At 41.5% G+C, this 18,306-nt stretch overlaps 1 protein-coding gene across 4 annotated transcripts in view; it reads left to right on the top strand.

Annotated features, from left to right (window-relative positions):
• Window positions 1–18,306, top strand: part of MAP1B (microtubule associated protein 1B) — a 123,727-nt gene that overhangs the window by 76,365 nt on the left and 29,056 nt on the right. The window contains exon 1 of one of the 4 annotated variants that reach the window (XM_069084987.1): window positions 15,341–15,711. The exons of 1 other annotated variant lie outside the window; for it this stretch is intronic. The gene's annotated coding sequence lies outside the window, so the exon portion shown is untranslated. 2 more of the 4 variants (XM_069084988.1, XM_069084986.1) reach the window with 2 other exon arrangements.

Here is an 18,306-nt window from a genome sequence, read left to right as displayed (position 1 = left end):
TTCCCCACCCCTGGGCTAGACCTAAATGCAGAAGAGTTGGTCTGTTGGCTGGCTCTGCTCCACCCCCTCTCTCCAGGGATATGCCTTCTGGTGGAGATAAATTGACTTAGTGTACTTATTCTGTCAAAATGGCTCCTGAGCATAACCAGTTGAGAACGTGCCCTATAGGCTACATTAAGCAGATTTAGCTCCCTTTTTAGCTGTCAAATTTTAGAGAGGCTTATTTTGCCCTGTGACTTGGGGGCAGGAGTGGGAGCCGGGTTCATTTTAAGTGTGACAAACAGCAATGGGGTTTGGCTTCCTAGAGCAGTATTTCATCTGAATCTCTGGTCAGAGCACTTTTTGCTAATATATAATAGTTCCCCTGCAAATGCATTGATTGAATGTATTTAATGCTTTTGAAAGTTTCCACAAATCTTAATCAACCTCCTTTCACTACCCTTTCAGTAAGGCAGGGAGCCCATTGTCATTAATACTTGTCATTAGTGACATATTCATTATAAGAATTATAAAAAGTATGTATAGAATGATTTTACACATATATACGTGACTAATGATAGCAATGGGGGGAAAGAAAAAAAGACATTTACATGATAGCTTTATTATATATTTAAAAGGAATAGCAAGTTGTACATAATAGATTTGCAGTTTCATGTGTGATCATCTTTTTTTTTATTATACTGTTATAGAAATGCTTCTTTTGTTCCAAAAATTAAAAATAAATAAAATTAAAAGATTTTTTTTAAAAAACGCATTTACATAGCCTTTAGGGTTACAAAGTGCTTTTATGGCTATGGATGAACATAGGTTCCTCATCCCTGACCCAACCCCCTCCTACCTTTTCAGTTTTCTTAAACCTTACTCCCCAGGGTGTACTCTTTAATCCAGGGACACTGGCTTCCTGGTTGTTTTACTAACAAGAAACTCCCTCTCTCTGCTCCTGCTCCCTTCCACCCCTGGAATGTTCTCCATCCTCCACTCCAACTACTGACCTCCCTGGCTCCCTTTAAGTGCCAATAAAAATCTCACTCTGTACGGGAAGGCTTCCCCAGCCCCTCTGACTTCCAGTGATTTCTCTGCTAATTATCTCCCACTTGTCTTGTATAAAGCTTGCTTGTTTGCATGCTGTCTGCCCCATTAGCTTGTAAGCTCCTTGAGGTCAGGGACTGTTGTTTGACTCTTTTGTAGCCTCAGTGCTTAGCATAGAGCCTGGCACGTAATGTATGCTTAATCAATGTTTATTGATTGATTGAGATAAGAAAGAAGTAAAGAGAGGTTGCTTGACTTGCCAACTCCATAATATCCCTTTCAAGGTCACATAGCTGATCATAGACCTGGACTTTGACTATGGGTCTTTAAACTCTCTAGTACTTTTTCCATTACACCATCCAGTTATAAAATTGAGATCAAAATTTTGGACCCTAGTATCAAGATGGCCTTGGAGTTTTAGTTATGCATATTTCTGTCTCAGATCCTGAGATTTTCATAACCAACCAGTGAAAATTTGTCCTGCTAGAAACCTCATAAAATAATAGAATTGGGTTTGGCCAGGGATTCTTTAACTGTGTGTGTGTGTGTGTGTGTGTGTGTGTGTGTGTGTGTATCTATCTCTGTGGTGAAAACCAAGTTCATGGATTCCAGTTAAGAGCCCCTGGGTTATATGCTCTCTTGGGTCACAGAGTTTGAAAATACTATAGTTCTATGATTCTCAAGAAAAAACTATAGGAAATGCCTGTGAACTGGATTTTATTATATGTGGCAGTCATATGAATAAAACCATCTAACAGTTAACCACAGGTGCCTGAAAAATAGCTTCTGGGTAGATGAGGCTGGATGGGCAGGTGTGGGAGCTCCTGCCAGTGGAGAAGGTCAAGACCCAGAGAAAAGTGTTAAATCAGAATTGACAGCTAATGTGGAGGGCCAGGGGAAGTACTCTGTGTACTGTACTGCATTATTCAGGATGCCTGTTTAGCCTTGGGATAAGGTCATTTAAATTTTATGGAGCCTCAGCTCAGTTTGAAATGCCAGTTTCTATGTTGTTTAAATACTTCCTGGGATTTAAGGATCTACTAGGAAGGAGGAGGGAAAGGAAAAGGAAGGGCTTATTAAGGGAAAGGGGCATCTGAGTTCTGGGCCAAAGGGAGACAATTAAATATTCAGTTTGTGTGACTGATGTAGGCACCAATTTCGAGTCAACAGACTTAAGGGTTTTGAATCTTGGCTCCATTAGTAATTTTTCCTGCAACTTCAGAGCAGCCTACTTACCTTTTGAGGCCAGTTTTTCTATCAGTAAAATGGATGAGTTGGAGAGATGATCTTTAAGGCCCTTTTCTGCTCAAAAATTATGTGACTTTTTTCTTCTGTACTTTAAAGTCGATATAAGAAATCCTGTACTTTTTGCCAAAGTCTACAAGAAGGGGTGGTTTTCTTAAAGGCTACTCTGCTAATATAGGTCAAAGGAGGCCTCTCTGGTCATCTGTTGGTCCAGGATAAAAAGGAAAATAGGGAAACAGATTGAGAAGTAGAAAGGACCTCAAAGGCTTCTAGGCTAATCCCTTTATTTTATGGACAGGGAAGTCAGATCTAGAGAATGAAGTGACTTGCCCAGGGTCACAGGTAGTAAATAGCAGAGCCAGAATTCAAACCCAGGACTTCTGACTAAATTCAGCATTTTGCTGCCTGTCAAACTTGTTCTTTTCTGCAGCTGATTTACTCAGAACACTGGGCGTCCATTCAAGACACTGGTCCTTCCTGCTAATTGTTGTGTCGTTTCAGTCATGTCTGACTCCTGGTGACCCCACTGGGGGTTTTCTTGGCAGAGATAGTGGAGTGGTTTGCCATTTCCCTCTCCAGTTCATTTTACAGATGAGGAAACTGAGGCAAACAGGGTTAAGTGACTTGCCCAGGGTCACACAGCCAGTAAGTGTCAGAGGTCATATTTGAACTAAGGCCCTCCTGACTCCAGGGCCGGTGCTCTCTCCATTGCCCCACCTAGCTGCCTCCTATTTGCTGTCCTGCTAATAGACTAACACTTTTATCTCATCTAGAATTGACACTTCTCTGAAGTTGGCCCCCTTTCTAGGGGTGATGACTTTATCTGAGATATTGGCATATCTTTGGACAAACAACCTCTTTCTCCATCTTCGCCTCCTTAGCTGCTACCAAAAGGAATGCTGCTGCTCTTTCCTAATGTATCTGTGTTTCAGTCTGGGGAGAATCAGTCCTAACTGGCACCATCTCTGCTAGTGGTTTTTTTTTTTTCCCTTAGAGTCAGTCATGGCATAAGGCAGAGGAATAGAAAACAGAGGCGAAATGTATTCCCTTCCTTTAGGAATCTTTTGCCTTTCAGGCATTAGAGGGGAGATAAAGGAAAGAGGATAGGGAAGGTGGAAGAAGATAAAAGGAGTGATGAGGGGAGGAAGAAGGATGAAGGGGGTTTGTAAGATGACGAGGGGCCGTGTAGTGGTCAGTGTTAGACTTGAAGGGAGAGCGAGCGAAGGGACACAGGTGTCTGCTGGCAGCCACATCCAGCTGTAGCTTGTTCTCCATTAAGGAAGGCTGGGTTTTCCAGACGATGAATGAGGCAATACTGAAAGATATATAATAGACATTATTCTTTAAAAAATACCTACCAGTCTTAGTGAGAATCAGGACATATTCTAAAATTGTATTATCCATAATTTTAAATCTAACAATATTCCGTAACTATTAACATCAAAATTCTCAACAAGAAGCTTAGCAGGAATGACCCTCATAATAATTTAACTCACTTTTTAGTCATTTCCATTTAACAAACACTTAGAGTCCCTATCATGGGCCTCAGTTCCTCAGATTTGATGAGGTTGGATGAGATGGCTTATTAGTTCCCTCCCAGCTGTAGATCTTTGATTGTGTAAGGCAGAAAGAGTTTTGTCCTAATGTTGTGTCAAACATTTAGTAACTGTGTGATCCTGGGGAGCCATTTAACCTCTCTATGCCTCAGTTTCCTCATCTATAAAGTAGGGGTGATTTAGCAACAATCCCCATAAATTTGTTGTGAGGCTCAAATGAAATAATATATGTAAAGCATTTTGCAAATGTGAACCATTATTATTCAAAAGATTTCCACACCTTTTCACCTTGTGTTTTATCTTACCATAGGACCTCATTGATAGCAAAGTGAAATGCTGACACTAATGGAATGTGAAATGCAAATGAAAACTAATAACAGGGAATTAGGCCAGCCTTTGAGAGCCCAGGCTCACTCTTGTCAGTCTCTCTCCTCATGAATTCTTTTAACACAAGATTTCTTCATCTTTTGGGTGTCATGGCTCCCTTTGGAATCTGGTGACACCTAAGGATCCCTTCTCAGAATAATTAATCTCATTATATTCAAACCCTCCCCCCTCCAAAAAAATTTAAATACGAAAAAATTACATATGATTACAAAGGGAACCAATTACATTGAAATAAAACTATCAAAAAATTGTTTTTTAAACCAAGGCCATAGGTTATGTGGCATATTAAAAATTCAAGGGATATAGTTTCTGGGTAATATTCATTTTATTAATCATGCTAACAATGAATAAATTAGGGGTCAGTGATACTCTCAAATGCCAAAGACCCCTGATAGAACCCAGTCAATGCTTATATGCTATTGGAGAAGTGGGTGTTCCTGAGGGTAGCAATTGACTCTGATTGGTTAACAAATAAAGAGAGAGAGAATGGCTATTATCATGACAGATGAACCCATTCTAGTGATGGCCTGGGGCATATGACTTTGACTCTCCAGCCAGAACATAATGGGCCAGGTTTCATCCAGATTAGAATAAATTCTTTGTAAGGTTCTCTAGTTGGGTGAGGTTTCCCATCCAGGATGGAAAGGCATGTACCCCAAGGATGTGAACAATCTCATTTTTCAGCAATGTCCTTCAGAGACTAAACAACCTAGAAACTAATGAACACATCTTGGTCCTAATTCAATAATTGATTGTTAATATAAGAGAGAAATAATCATTTCTCTCAGTTAAGAACCGCTGGTTTAGTAAGATGAGGAGATGCCTTGTCAAGGTGCATGATCACAGAACATCGAAGCTAAAATGGACCATTGAAGTCTTAGACCAATGGATAGCTGATTAAGAAGAACCCTCTAAAACATCCTCACACAAGCCATGGTACGTCCACCACTTAGAAACCTGTAGTGGCGAGTGTCCTCTGGGACTGACAGACACAAATGTAATCCCTCTTCAGCATCAGAGGTGTCAAACACAGGCAACACTGTGGTCCACAGCACTCCCAAGTGCAACTGAGAATCAGATTAAAATGTATATAATTTGGAAATAATAAAAACACAGTAGAACATAGATAATGTTAATATGTAGTTGTGTAAGTCAGCAGATCATTATGTAAGGTTTAGTAGCCCCCCAAATATATTTGGATAACTACATTTCAGTATAATTGGTTTCCTTTGTGGTCCTTTGTATTTTATTTTATGCATTTAAAAGCATTATTCTAAGAAGGGGTTCAAGTGTAGGCTTCACCATATTGCTGGGATACACCAAAGGCTGTGAACTTGTTCTAGATCTTTTCAGTTTTCTTCTGTGTTCAATGAAGGGCTTGTCCTAGACCAGGAGTGGGGAACCTGCAGCCTCAAGGTCACAGGCGACACTCCAGATCTCAGGTGTGGCTCTTTGAATCTAAACTTCATAGAACTTGAGGACCTAAAGAGCCACATGTGGGTTCCCCACCACTGGACTAGACAAGCCCTAAGATCCCACATGTAACAGAGGGGGAGGTAGTATAGCAGAAAGGACATTGGATTTGGAATCTGAAGACCTGTGTTTAAATATTGGCTCTATCATACCCATTCTGTGTGACATTAGACAAATCATCTCATCTCCCTAGGTCTCAGTTTCCCTTTATGCCCTCTAGGATTCTTCCAGCTCTATGTTTATGACTTAGTAAGAAAATGTCTGCAGTAAGTAAAGTCTGTAGAACTTCAAGAAGACCTGGAGAATAAGTAGATACAGATCAGATTCCATTACACCTAAAATCTCTGAAAAACAAAAAATATCCAAGTTCTAGTCCATTTTTTTTCAGTTAGTATTTAATCCAACTAAATTCTAATACACACAAACATACATGGACACATACCACCATCACCACTACCGCTGTCACCAACATTTTTAAAGTCTTGAGTTCATGGTAGTGGATTTTGACTCATTCTCTTGTATACGGGGAAAAAAATCTTATCAGAAAGGTAAAATGATATGTAGAAAGGCATAAGAAAATAGAATAGGAGATAAGCAGAGACAAAAACAGAGAAATCTTCATTTCTTCCTGATAGAAACAAAATATTTCCAAGGAAAATTGGGGGGAAATTTAATAATAAATGGCATTCATAATAATATGTTAATAATAGCTGACATTTAAACAGTGCTTGGAGGTTTATTAAAAGCATTGTCTTTTAAAACAACTCGGGGAAGGGAGGTAACTATTATTAGTATTATTCCCATTTTGCAGATGAAGAAACAGAGGTTGTTTTGTGGTTATCATTGTTTTTAATTTAATGATAACTGAAATTAGAAAAATGAGAAAACTGGAACCTAAATAGGCAATGGTTCAGAATCCAAGCTACCATGGGGATACTGTAGGACACTGGAGTATTTTCTAGGACAAAAGAGAGGGTGTGACGGAGGAATACAGGATATGTGTTTCTCATCTACAAAAGGGAAAATCCAACTAGATGGTATCTTGCAGCTAAAAGAATTATATTTTAAAGGGGAGAATCAAGAAGAGAAAAATGCGATGGTACATCAGTCTCAGCATCACCGAGCTCTTTAATAGAAAAGGAAATATTCAAGATAACCACCTCCACCAACTTTACCTTCAAAACAACATCCAGATATCTTTTCTCCCCCCTCCCCTCCCCACAATGAACGTCCTCTTAATCTCAAACAGACCCTTACTTTTTTGTAGGGGGTGAGGGAAGGGAAAGGAAAAGGAAGGGAATAAATATTTATTAAGCACCTACTGTGTGCTAGGCACTGTGCTAAGGGTTTTACAAATACTATCTCATTGTATTCTCACAACCCTGGGAGATAGGTGGGTACTATTATTATCCCCATTTTGCAGTTGAGGAAACTGAGGCAGATAGAAGCATCTGGGCCAGGGTTAAATGGCCAGGAAGAGTCTTGAGGCTAGATTTGAACTCGGGTCTTCCTGACTCCAAGCCTAGTGCCCCACACATAGTGAGTGTTTAGTAAATATTTTTGTTGAGTTGACCCATTCTTCGATCTATATTTAGCAGCAAAAAAAACATCCTACACTTAACTAACATTTCAAGGTTGGGAAGTGTTTTTACAGACTTCCTTCAGTCTTAATGACAATCTCATAGAGGTTGCTGGTACTTTTTTTTTGGGGGGGGGAGGGTCTGGATTTTCTGATTTCATCTGTGTAGGGAGCTCCTTCATGAATATACTCCCTTCACCAACTTATAGTTGCTTGGGATATACTTACTTAATGGCCAAGAGGCCTTCACAGGAGCTGATAGCCAGGCAGTGGGAAGATTTGAACCCGGGTGGTACCTGGCTTTGAGGCCAGCTCTCTATCCACAACACACTGTCTCTCTGCCCTTTTACAGATGAGAAAACTAAGATCTAGAGATTATAAAGTGCCTTACTTGGGCTCATAAAGCAAACAAGAAGTGAGGCTCAGTCTCAGACCCAAGGCTCCAGACAGCAAGGACAGTGTGCTTTCCCTGCTCATCATGGATCCAGTGTTCTTGTGTTTCTTTTGGACTGACAGAAGCCTTCTGGTGTCCCCTCCAACTCCAAGATTCTCCACTTAGGAGAGTCTTTGATTATATGAAATGTAGTTTTCTGAGCCTGAAGCAAAGCTTTCCAATAATAACAAGCGCAGAGGCATATAAAGAGGAGGCCCAGTTTGGTCTGATGTGTTGGACTCTCTGGGAAATCAGAGAACGAGTCATCAGAGGGTCCCTCTCCCATTGCTACCCCCCATGTCCCCCCGGGAGACAGGCTCAGGGAGCTATTTCCCAGTCCTGTGTCTATTGATTTTCTGCACTCTAGACCATGCTTTGGCCACCTCCTGGCCTCATTATGAGAGCCTCAGTGCCGTCTTCCAATACCTTTGTGTATTTTCATTGAGCCCCTACAGATCCAGTGAAACAGGGCTTTGGAGTTCTGGCAGCCGGGATGCTGGCTCTGTTCTCCAGCAGAAAGGTTTATTTGTGACGGCCAGGAGCTTGGTCGAGATTTTGTTCCCAGGGTCTGCTCTGATCTCCTGTATTAATCAATAGGCAGTGGGTAAATACGTACCATGCAGAACAAAATGGAGCCTTTTGTTCATCTTTAGCGGCATGGGCTCCCATTCTGAATGACCTCACCCCCTGCTCCAAATGTGGACAACATGGAAATAAATGTTCTGGACACTGGCGTGTTGCTACTGTCTGCTTCTCAGACGTGACTCTTGGGGCCAAGTGAGCAGGAGTTTTTGAGGTCTTTTTCTTCTATCTCCCCCCTTTTTAAAAGGGAATCATGAAGGGGAAAAGGCAATAAATATTTCTGTAGTACCTATTGTGTGCTGTTGCTCTACTAAGCACTCTACAAATATTTCATTTGGGGTGGGATGTGACCCCCCCCCCAAAAGGAGGAAACCATTGTGTGCTTTGCTTTGGGGGGGGTGCAGTTTCCTCACTGATGCCCTCTGAGAAGGGGGCCCAGGAAGAATACCCCAGATAGACTGAGGATTGTAGCATTCCCAGTGCCTCAAAGTTAATTAAAAAAGGAGAGAGAGGATTTTTGTGGGGGACTCTAGCTGCTAACAGTTCACTTTCTGTTCTCCAGAAGAACAGAAGATTCATTAGAGAACTCTGCTGACTCAGCCGTCTGACACACATACACACACCCCTCCTCTCTTTCCCTCCTTCTCCTCCCCTCCCCTCGGCCACCAACTCCCTCTCTCCCCAGACAAACAACATCATGCTTGAAGAGGCAGCTGGGATGGAAGATGTAATGGAAATAGAATTACTGTATGGATTCCAGACACCTAGGTTATAGCTCTGCCGACTGCCACTAACTAGCTGTGTGACCTTAGGCAAGTGACTTAATCTCTCTGGGGCTAAGTTTCCTCCTCTATAAAATGAGAAGATCAGGCGAGGTGATCTCTCGGGACCCTTTCTAGCCCTAAATTTCCATGACTCTCAATGTTTTGTTTATATAAGCGGAAAAGATATGGGGTTGCTGGTTTAAATGGAGAGTTGGTATTAGAAACTGATGGGTAGGTAACCTGAGGTTGATTGTTAGTTCATGTAATTTACTTTGCTGCTGTTTTTTGTTTTGTTTTACCCCCCAAAATTATTGTTTATCCTTTGGTCTAGAAGAAGACCATGACATCAGGGAGGTGATGCCATGACATGCAAGTGAATTGGATTTAAGTGAGGGAGGGCCATGCAAAACCACTAGCATTATTTTCTCCTTTGGAGCCATTTGGATCCAGTGGCAAGATATAGATTAGGAGGACTGGAGATGACTGGTATTGCTGTACAATAGATGGATGGATGGATGGATGGATGGATGGATGGATGGATGGATGGATGGATGGACAAATAAATAAATAAAAACGCAGAAAAATGCCCCTGGCATAATTTTTTTAATTCTGTATTTGTTGATGTTGATTTCCCCTCTAAGATCTACTTTGTTAAAAAAAAAAAAAAAAAGGGAATGAGGGGCGGCCAGGTAGCACAGCGAGTAAGAGCTCCGGCTCCAGTGTTGGGATGACCTGGGGATCGAATCTGGGCTCAGACACTTAGCACCCACCCAGAAACACCTGGCCATGTAACCTTGAGCAAGTTACTTAACCCCAATTGCTTTAAAAAAAAAACGGGGAATGTATGTAAGGGCCATGTTTGACCCCCAAAAAGAGAAATAAGAAGATATGTGTTGCCCCTCTCTCCACCTTCTCCCTCTTTCCTTTGTAGAAATAGGATTAGAGGATGTAGAAAATTGCTTACAATGTCATAGTTGGTTTTTTTAATTGATTGGTTTTCCCGATTGTCTTTTTGGTCTCATCTTCTTTAATAAAAGTTATGAGTTGGGCTTTTGAGAGGGGGAAAAAAAGATATAGGAGGAAATAAGGGCTATGTGAAAACAAAATTACCACTAAAACATCTTTTAAAAAAAAGGGAATGTAGATCCATGTATTTTTAAAGCATCGCCTCTGAGAGTTGGTAGCCACTGCAAGTTAACGTTGTTCTCTCTTCAGACTCACCAGTTGGATGGGCAGATAGGGGGGGCTTTGCAAACCAAAGGCCTCAGTTTGAATCTTGACTTGTTTACCAACTGTTTGCTGAATATGCCCTTAGTGCTCATGCTTCTTTAATGTTGCATTTAGAGTGAATAGACCTGTGCGACCTTGTCACTTAACCTCCCTAGATCTAAGTATTCTTGTCTATAAAATAAGAAGTTTGGATCAGATCAGGTGTTCTTAACTTGAGGTTTGTGAACTTGCTTTTTAAAAACACTTTGATTATTGTATTTTGATAGGATTCATTTCTTTGTAATCCTTTGTATTTTATTTTATGCGTTTAAAAACATTATTCTGAGGAAGAGTCCATAGTTTTCATCAGATAGCCAAAGGGGTCCGTGATACAAGAAGCTAAGAACGCTTGGAGTAGATAATAATAATGGCTAGGTTTTATATAGGACTTTAGTGATTTGCAAAGTGTTTTGCAAAACATTTTACAAATATTATCTCACTTTATCTTCATGATAATCCTGGGTGGTAGGTGCTATTATTATTTCCATTTTATAGATGAGGGCACGGCCCTGAAGTCAGGAAGGCCTAAGTTCAGATCTGGCCTCAGACATGTACTAACTATATATGACCCTGAGAAAATAATTTCCCCCTGTTTGCCTCAATTTCCCCATCTGTAAAATAAGCTGGAGAAGGAAATGGCAAACCACTTCAGTATCTTTGCCAAGAAAACCCCAAATGGGGTCACAAATAGTTGTGAAATGACTGAACAACATAGATAAGGAAATTGAGGCAGACAGAGTTTAAGTGACTTGCCCAGGATCACAAATCTAGCAACTTTCTGAATCCAGATTTGAACTCGAGTCTTCCTGAATCCAGATCCAGCACGTTATTCACTGCTATACTTTAGCTGCCTGAGATGATCTCTGAGGTCCCTGTGCACTCCAAATCAACGATCTTATGAAAAATGCTTCAAAATGAAAAGAAACCTTGGGTTCTACTCTCAGTGAGCTCTTGTCCTAGCTAGTGATCGCCAAGCTGCATACTCAGGAGAAGTATAAGGACGTTTCAAACATGTGGGGTTTAAAAGCAGAATGTGGGTATGATGTGAAAGAACGGAGTGAATTAAGGGATTTCCTGGCCCAAGTCAGTTTTGAAAAAAGGGAGAAACCTGGATATTGACACAGAAGAGAAGGAAATATTTCCGGGTTGAATCAATGAATAAGCAAAAACCTGCCTTTCCTCCTTTGACCTTGACATAGCGCTTTGTTCAATCCTCTCTTTTTGTTCATCATTTGTGTCATGTTCTACTCTTTGTGATCCTTTTTGGGGTTTTCTTGGCAAAGACACTGGAGTGGTTTGCCGTTACCTTCTCTAGCTCATTCTATAGATGATAAAACTGAAGCAAACTAGGTTAAGTGACTTGCCCAAGGTCACACAGCTAGTAAGTGTCTGCCAAATTTGAATTCAGAGATGAATCTTCCTAACTTCAGGCCTGGTACTTTCCCCTGTACCACTGAATTGATCCTCTCTTACCCCCTTTCATATCATGTGTATGATAATCACCTATCTATGTGCCCTGTCCCTCTATTAGAGTATAAGCTCCATGAGGGCAAGGACCAACTTTTCTATCAACTTTGTAGAGTACTCTACCTGAAGTAAACATTTCATTAATACTTTTTTTTTTTTAATGTAAGGGAGACAGGAATGAGCAAATCATGTACAAGGGATAACAAACACATTTTCTTAGGATCAGTGACAGGGAACATGATATTAAGAAATTGGGTTGGTGAAATGGATAACAGGGGAGGTCAAATTGGTAGAGAGGCCTTGAAGGTCAGGTAAGGGAGTTTGGGTTTGATAAGTGAAGAAGCAATGATCAAAGGCATAGTATGATTTTCTTTTTAAAAGATATTTGCAAAAGATTGCTTTTGCACTGGTATGCAGGAAGGAGGGAGAGACCAGACACAGAGAAACTAGTTAGGAAAGTCATTTTGCAATCCAGGCATGAAGTGCTAAGTATTATTGATCCTTAAGAAGCTTATGTTCTCAACATATACAAGATAGATACAAACGCAGGCATGGGGATACAGATGAAAACATGGCACAGAATCCCAGAGGGGAAAGAAACGTGGGGGGATTGTCTGAATCCACCTCCTCACTTCCTGGCCACATTCTCGTGTCCATTTCATTCTGAGCATGTCAGTGTATCCTAGTATCCTGGTGAGTCTTGGAATTGGAGGGGATCTCAGAAGTCCACCTTCCCACCGATTTCAGGAATCTCTTCTATAGTGGTTTTTGACAGATGATTGTTCAACCTATGCTCTCCGTCCATCCAAGATAGCCCATTTCCACTTTGCAATACTGTTGGTTGTTGTTGCTTTTTAAGCCTTGGAAAAGTCACTTCCTTTTACCTTCTACCTTTTGGTCCTTGTTCTTTGCTTTGGAACTACACAATAAATTTAGTTTGTTACCACATGACGATTATTCAGATATTTCTAGCTAACAACCATGCCCTTCCTCTCCCCAACAGTACTCCAAGAGAAACATAACAGCTTCAGCCATTTCTTATGAATGTGTAAGAGAATCGGGGTGGCTAGGTAGCACAGTGAATAGAGCACTGGCCCCGTAGTCAGGAGGACCTGAGTTCAAACTCTGCCTCAGACACTTAACACAAAACTAGCTGTGTGACCTTGGGCAAGTCACTTAACTGCAATTGCCCTACCTTTTCCCCTCCAAAAAGCAAAAAAGAAAAAATGTGTAAGAGAATCTAGAACATGTTTAACCTCTCACATTCCCGTGGGACATCAGTTAATCTCACCTTGTAAAATGTATGAAGAATGAGTGTAAATATTTCTCAGATCAGCTATGGGCACAGCACCATGGTCTCTCCTTTTAAAGCAAGGCTTCTTAACTGATTCTATGTCATTAGACCCCTTAGGCAATCAGGTGAAGTCTACTGACCTTTCTTAGAATTGCTGTTGTTCATTTGTTTTTCAGCCACATCTGACTCTTTGTGACCCCTTTTGGGGTTCCTTTGGCAAAGATGCTGGAGTGGTTTGCCATTTCCTTTTCCAGCTCATCTTACAGATGAGAAAATTGAGGCAAACAGTATTAAATGACTTGCCCAGGGTCACACAGCTAAGCTAGTAAGTGCCTGAAGCCAGATTTGAACTCAGGAAGATGAGTCTTCTCAGGCCCTCTGCAACACTGAGTTGCCCCTTTCTTAGAATGATGTTTTTTAAATTCATAAAATAAGATAAATACAAAAGATTACAAAAAGAATATATAGGAATCAAAGTGTCAAAAAAAAAAATAACCTACAATTTCATTGACTCCTAGTTAAGAATTCTTAATTCAGGGGCGGCCAGGTAGCACAGCAAGTAAGAGCACCGGCTCCAGTGTTGAGAAGACCTGGAGATCGAATCCCGGGCTCAGACACTTAGCACCCACCCAGAAACACTTGGCCGTGTAACCTTGAGCAAGTTACTTAACCCCAATTGCTTAGGGGCAGCCAGGTGGCTCAGCAAGTAAGAGCACTGGCTCCAGTGTCGGGATGACCTGGATCAAATCCGGGCTCAGATACTCAGCACCACACCCAGAAATAACTGGCCATGTAACCTTGAGCAAGTTACTTAACCCCGATTGCTTTAAAAAAAAAAAAAAAAGAATTCTTAATTCATCTGTTCTGGTAGCTAAGATCACAGACTTGATAAGCAGTGTGCAGTGGGGATTGAAGATAGAAACTGGGATCCACACCCTAGCATAGTCATTGGATGGTAAGAGATCTTGGGTGCTGTTGACCTTTCCAAGTTTTCATGGGCACCACTAGTGTATAAGGATCCAGCTCTTTTTTACAATACCTTTTCCCCTTTCCTTCCTCTAATCCTATTTCTTTGCATACTCCTTTTTTTTTTTAAGTAATTAGGGTTAAATAACTTGCTTAAGGTTACATGGCCAGTTATTTCTGGGTGTGGTGCTAAGTATCTGAGCCCGGATTCGATCTCCAGGTCATCCCGACACTGGGGCAGGTGCTCTTACTCGCTGAGCCACCTGGCCACCCCCATACTCCTTCTTTTATTTATTATACCCCCTTTCTTTCTATCTCTGCTTCTGGTTAAAAAAAAAAAACACATAGTTTTTTGTGTGAGCATTCTTCTAAGAGTTTTGAGCTATTTGGAGGAAATACATAGTAAATATCCAAGGAATTTTTTAAAATCAACTCTAAAGTATTTCAAAATAACTTACAACTAACCTTCCCTTCTCTCCTCCATTCCCTGCCCCCAAATAGCCTAACCCCTAGAAGACATATAGATCTTCTGAATCTTTAAGATTTTTGAGAAGAAGAAAGGATACTGTTGTTTTAAGACTGAAAAACTAGTCTTGGTTTAGAAGCAGCTTGGGCTAGTGAATGAAGTGCCTGAATTGAAAGGTTCAGATATACCTGCTGATGCTTATTAGCTGTGTGATCATTATGAAATCACTTAACTTCCCTGAAACTCAGGCAATGCCCTAAAATTTCTCTACAAAGCTATAGACAGGTCAATGTTCAATGTGAATTTTAAATGATCTTTGGAATAGCATAAATAGCTATTTAATCATCAGTGGCAATGGTAGAGTTTGCTTTCAAGTATCTTTTTCTCCCCTCTTTCAGCCCCCCACCACCCAATCCCATCTTTTATTTATTATACAGTGGCTCTGATTTCTCCTCCTTAAGGCAATAAGATTGTTGCATGGACTGCCCAGGAAGAATCTGGACAATTGAGTGCTTTTCTGTATCAAAGCCATACGTGAGAAAATCAGCAGCTCTCAAACCCCACACTCTCCAGTCCCTCTGGTGAGCTCTGAGGAAAGCAGGCCATTCATGGGGGCTGCATAACAGTTTTCTTGTGAGGTTCAGAAGAGTTTGCACAATGGTCCAAAAAAAGTGATGGAAACGTGTTGCTTTTCTTTCTTGGGAACTTCTGTTCTGAAACAACTGAATGAGACCTTTACAAATGCAGTGGCAGCCTCCTCCCTCAGTAAACCTGGCCACGTTCCCAGTTTGGAGACTGGGAACACCAAATATTCCGCTTTCTGGGAGCCCCAGCAGCCTGCCCTGAAGAGTGTCTGCAGCTAGCAGAGCTGGCGTCACTGGGTGGGTGTTGGGGGAAGAAAGGAGGGGGTTCCTCTCAGAGGCCACTCCGCCAGCTTCAGAGATTGCCAGATGCCTCAAGGACCCAGCCCTTGGTTACATCGTCCTGTGGAGGAATTTTGGCCAGCAGACAGTCTGGCTGTGACCAGAGCTCAACTGCAGGCTTTCTTCTGTTTTTCCTTTAATCCCTCATCTTCATTCAATTCCAACTTCAGGAAAACAAAACAAAACAAACTTTTGTTGGAGGAGGAGCCCTGGCATTGTAGGTGAAGGTCTTTGTGGTGGTGCTGAGGGTTTCTAGTGAGCAGGATGAGAAGCAGCGGGTGAGTTGAATTCCAGTAGGGTTAGCTCTGAAAGCCACCCCTGGAGTGGCCAGGGGTAAACAGCAGCTGCCACGTGACGTGACCCGCTTGTGTTCCCTCTCTGAAAGTCAAAGACAGAGGAGAAACAGGATCCTATGGATCGGTGAGCATCAGCCCAAGTTTTATGTGTCAGGTTTGTAGCCGGTTTTCTGAGAAAGGGAAAACAGCTGGGGAAAGCAGGGGCAGAAGCGGCTGCTGGAGGGTGTGACCCAGAGATGGCGTGCAAGGCTATTGTTGCTGAGAGATGAGGATGCGGGTATTTTGGAGAGTGTGGTAGCAACGTTGGAAGCATCCCTGTGAGGTCACTGAAGAGAGAGTAAGTGACGAACATCTCTATCACCTGTTGGGGGGTTAGAGCTCGGGAAGCCTGTTTCAATGACATTTGGAGGAAGTCTGCTTTTGCCAGATCATGGACTGCATTTGTGGCTTGGGCATTGGTCTGTTGTGCATTGAAAACTGTCATGCCAAAGATGTGACCAAGGAGATAGCTCTATATTCCCATCGGGTCTGACGTAGCTAGTTGATAAGGTGCAGCAGAATCTGTTTCTGTGGGTGCTTCAGGGAAGCCCCCAACTTCTCTTTGTTTCTAAGACTGCTGTGTCAGGAGGAATCTGGACAGCAGGTTTTATTATTTATTTCAGTTTCGATTCCTTTTATGTCATTTCGATTAGTGAATTCAATTTAATTTTCTTTGAAACACACAAAGTGGTCATGGAATAGGTTGCCAGATCTAGAAATCAGTTGCAGATTATAACAGCAACAAAGGAACCTTTTTATTTGATGAATTCATTTAATTTTCTTTTTCTGGAGCTTTTCCCTCATTCTAAGTCTTTTTTGCTAGTTCATACAATGCAACATTTTTTCTACTTTGGAATTTCTTCCTTTCTAGGCTAAAAACCTCTAACCATCTTCTAAATACATTCAACTTGATCTTTGTCTTCCCTATCCAGTATCTTTTTTTTTTTCTCTAGATGGAATTTTCTTACTTATTCTTTGGGTCTCCCTGCTTCTTTAAGAAGATGCTAAGATTTTTCTCGAGTCTTCTTTTGTCACCATCAGAACTTTTCTTTGGTCCCTCCCTCCTATTCTTTTGCTTTGCCTCTGGATTGGGCCATATCTGTGTTCTGTACTGGCCTAGTGTGTGTTGCCGAAAACAAGTTGAGGGGGGAAATGAAGCTGATTGCCAGCCTGGCATCAGGCACCTGTTTTTCATGCTCTCACAAAGAACCTCAACATTTACTGCTTCTGATGCCCTTCTGGTCCCTAATGATGACAGGAGGCAAAGATCCAAATGGAATCCGGATCTCTCAGATATTTCTGTAATTCTGCTGACCCGGCTTTAGCTTTATAGGAGCCATAACTGCTTTTCCCCATGATACCATCCCCCACTTTCATTCTTTTCCCTTTGTTGGCTTATGTTTCTTCCTGGAACCATATGAGCTACCGTGATCAATAGATTAGTGAATCAATAAGGATTTACTCAGTGTCCACTTTGTGCTGGGAACTTTGTTAGATGCTAAGGATGGGACACATGAAGGAAACAGCTTAAACTCTAGATAACAATTTTTTTTTTTGGTAGCAGAAATGTCTTTGTGACCCAGGGAATATGGCTATGCTTTCCTACTTTTCTGTTGAACATTTCTTCTCTCCATCAAAAGGAGAGGAAACACTGTGGCCAGTTCCTCCCCTCCCTACCCCACCCCCACCCCCCATTACTCCTCAGTCCATGAGAAAAGGATTCTGTGTAAAAAAGTCCATTTGGGTGCCATATACTGTTGATGCCGGAGGGATGAGGGAAGAGTCCAGAATCAGGAAATGTCTGCCCAGGAGTATCATGTAGCCTACCCAAGTGGGAAAACCATAGGTAGCTGTGGAGGAAATCAGTAAAGTAAGGCCGAATTCATACCTTGATGATTTTTAATCTTATCTTTGGAAGACTTTCAACCAGTGAGCTACATTTTGCTTTTTTCTTCATATGTCATGTTTGCTTTTACATCAGGAGCCACCCGAAGGCAAAAATGGCCACCTTGCCCAGTGGAAAGATTTGCTCTGTATTTCCCTGTACTTTTCTCTGAGCAAAATTAATTAATTAATAACCCAGCAGTCTGTAAGCTTGCCTCAGACAGCCATTCTCGTTGGACTAATTGCTAGTCCGGGTTTTCTGGGTGACAGTCATTCCACAATGAGGGTCCTAATTAATCTCTGCACAGTTCTCACCAGAAGAAAGGCTGATAAGAAGAAACATCCCCAATTACCATGAGAAAGGAAATGTCAAGATCCCTGTCAAGTTTTCCTGGAACCCACCCATTGCATCAGATGAAAATTGCCCCTAGCCCAGAGTGGCAGGCTCACTGTTAACTATGAAAGAGGAGGGTATGTGAGGGCTGAAGTTCCTGAGACCACACAGACTGGATTCAGGGAGTGTCTGTACTGTATACATTGTATTTCTGTGCACTCTTGTTTAATAACACTGATTGTGGTTTCACATGTAAAATGGAGTAAGGGTCATCAGGTTGGAGAAAGAAAACTTTCTGCTGCTTCAAAACAAACAGTTCT

The sequence above is a fragment of the Petaurus breviceps genome, unplaced genomic scaffold (assembly GCF_028583685.1).
Source record: "Petaurus breviceps papuanus isolate PSGF00001 unplaced genomic scaffold, PetGlider_PUasm1.0 175, whole genome shotgun sequence".
Taxonomy (NCBI): Eukaryota; Metazoa; Chordata; class Mammalia; order Diprotodontia; family Petauridae; genus Petaurus; species Petaurus breviceps.
Note: the sequence above shows the minus strand (reverse complement) of the source record. Positions and strands in the feature narration are given on the sequence as shown.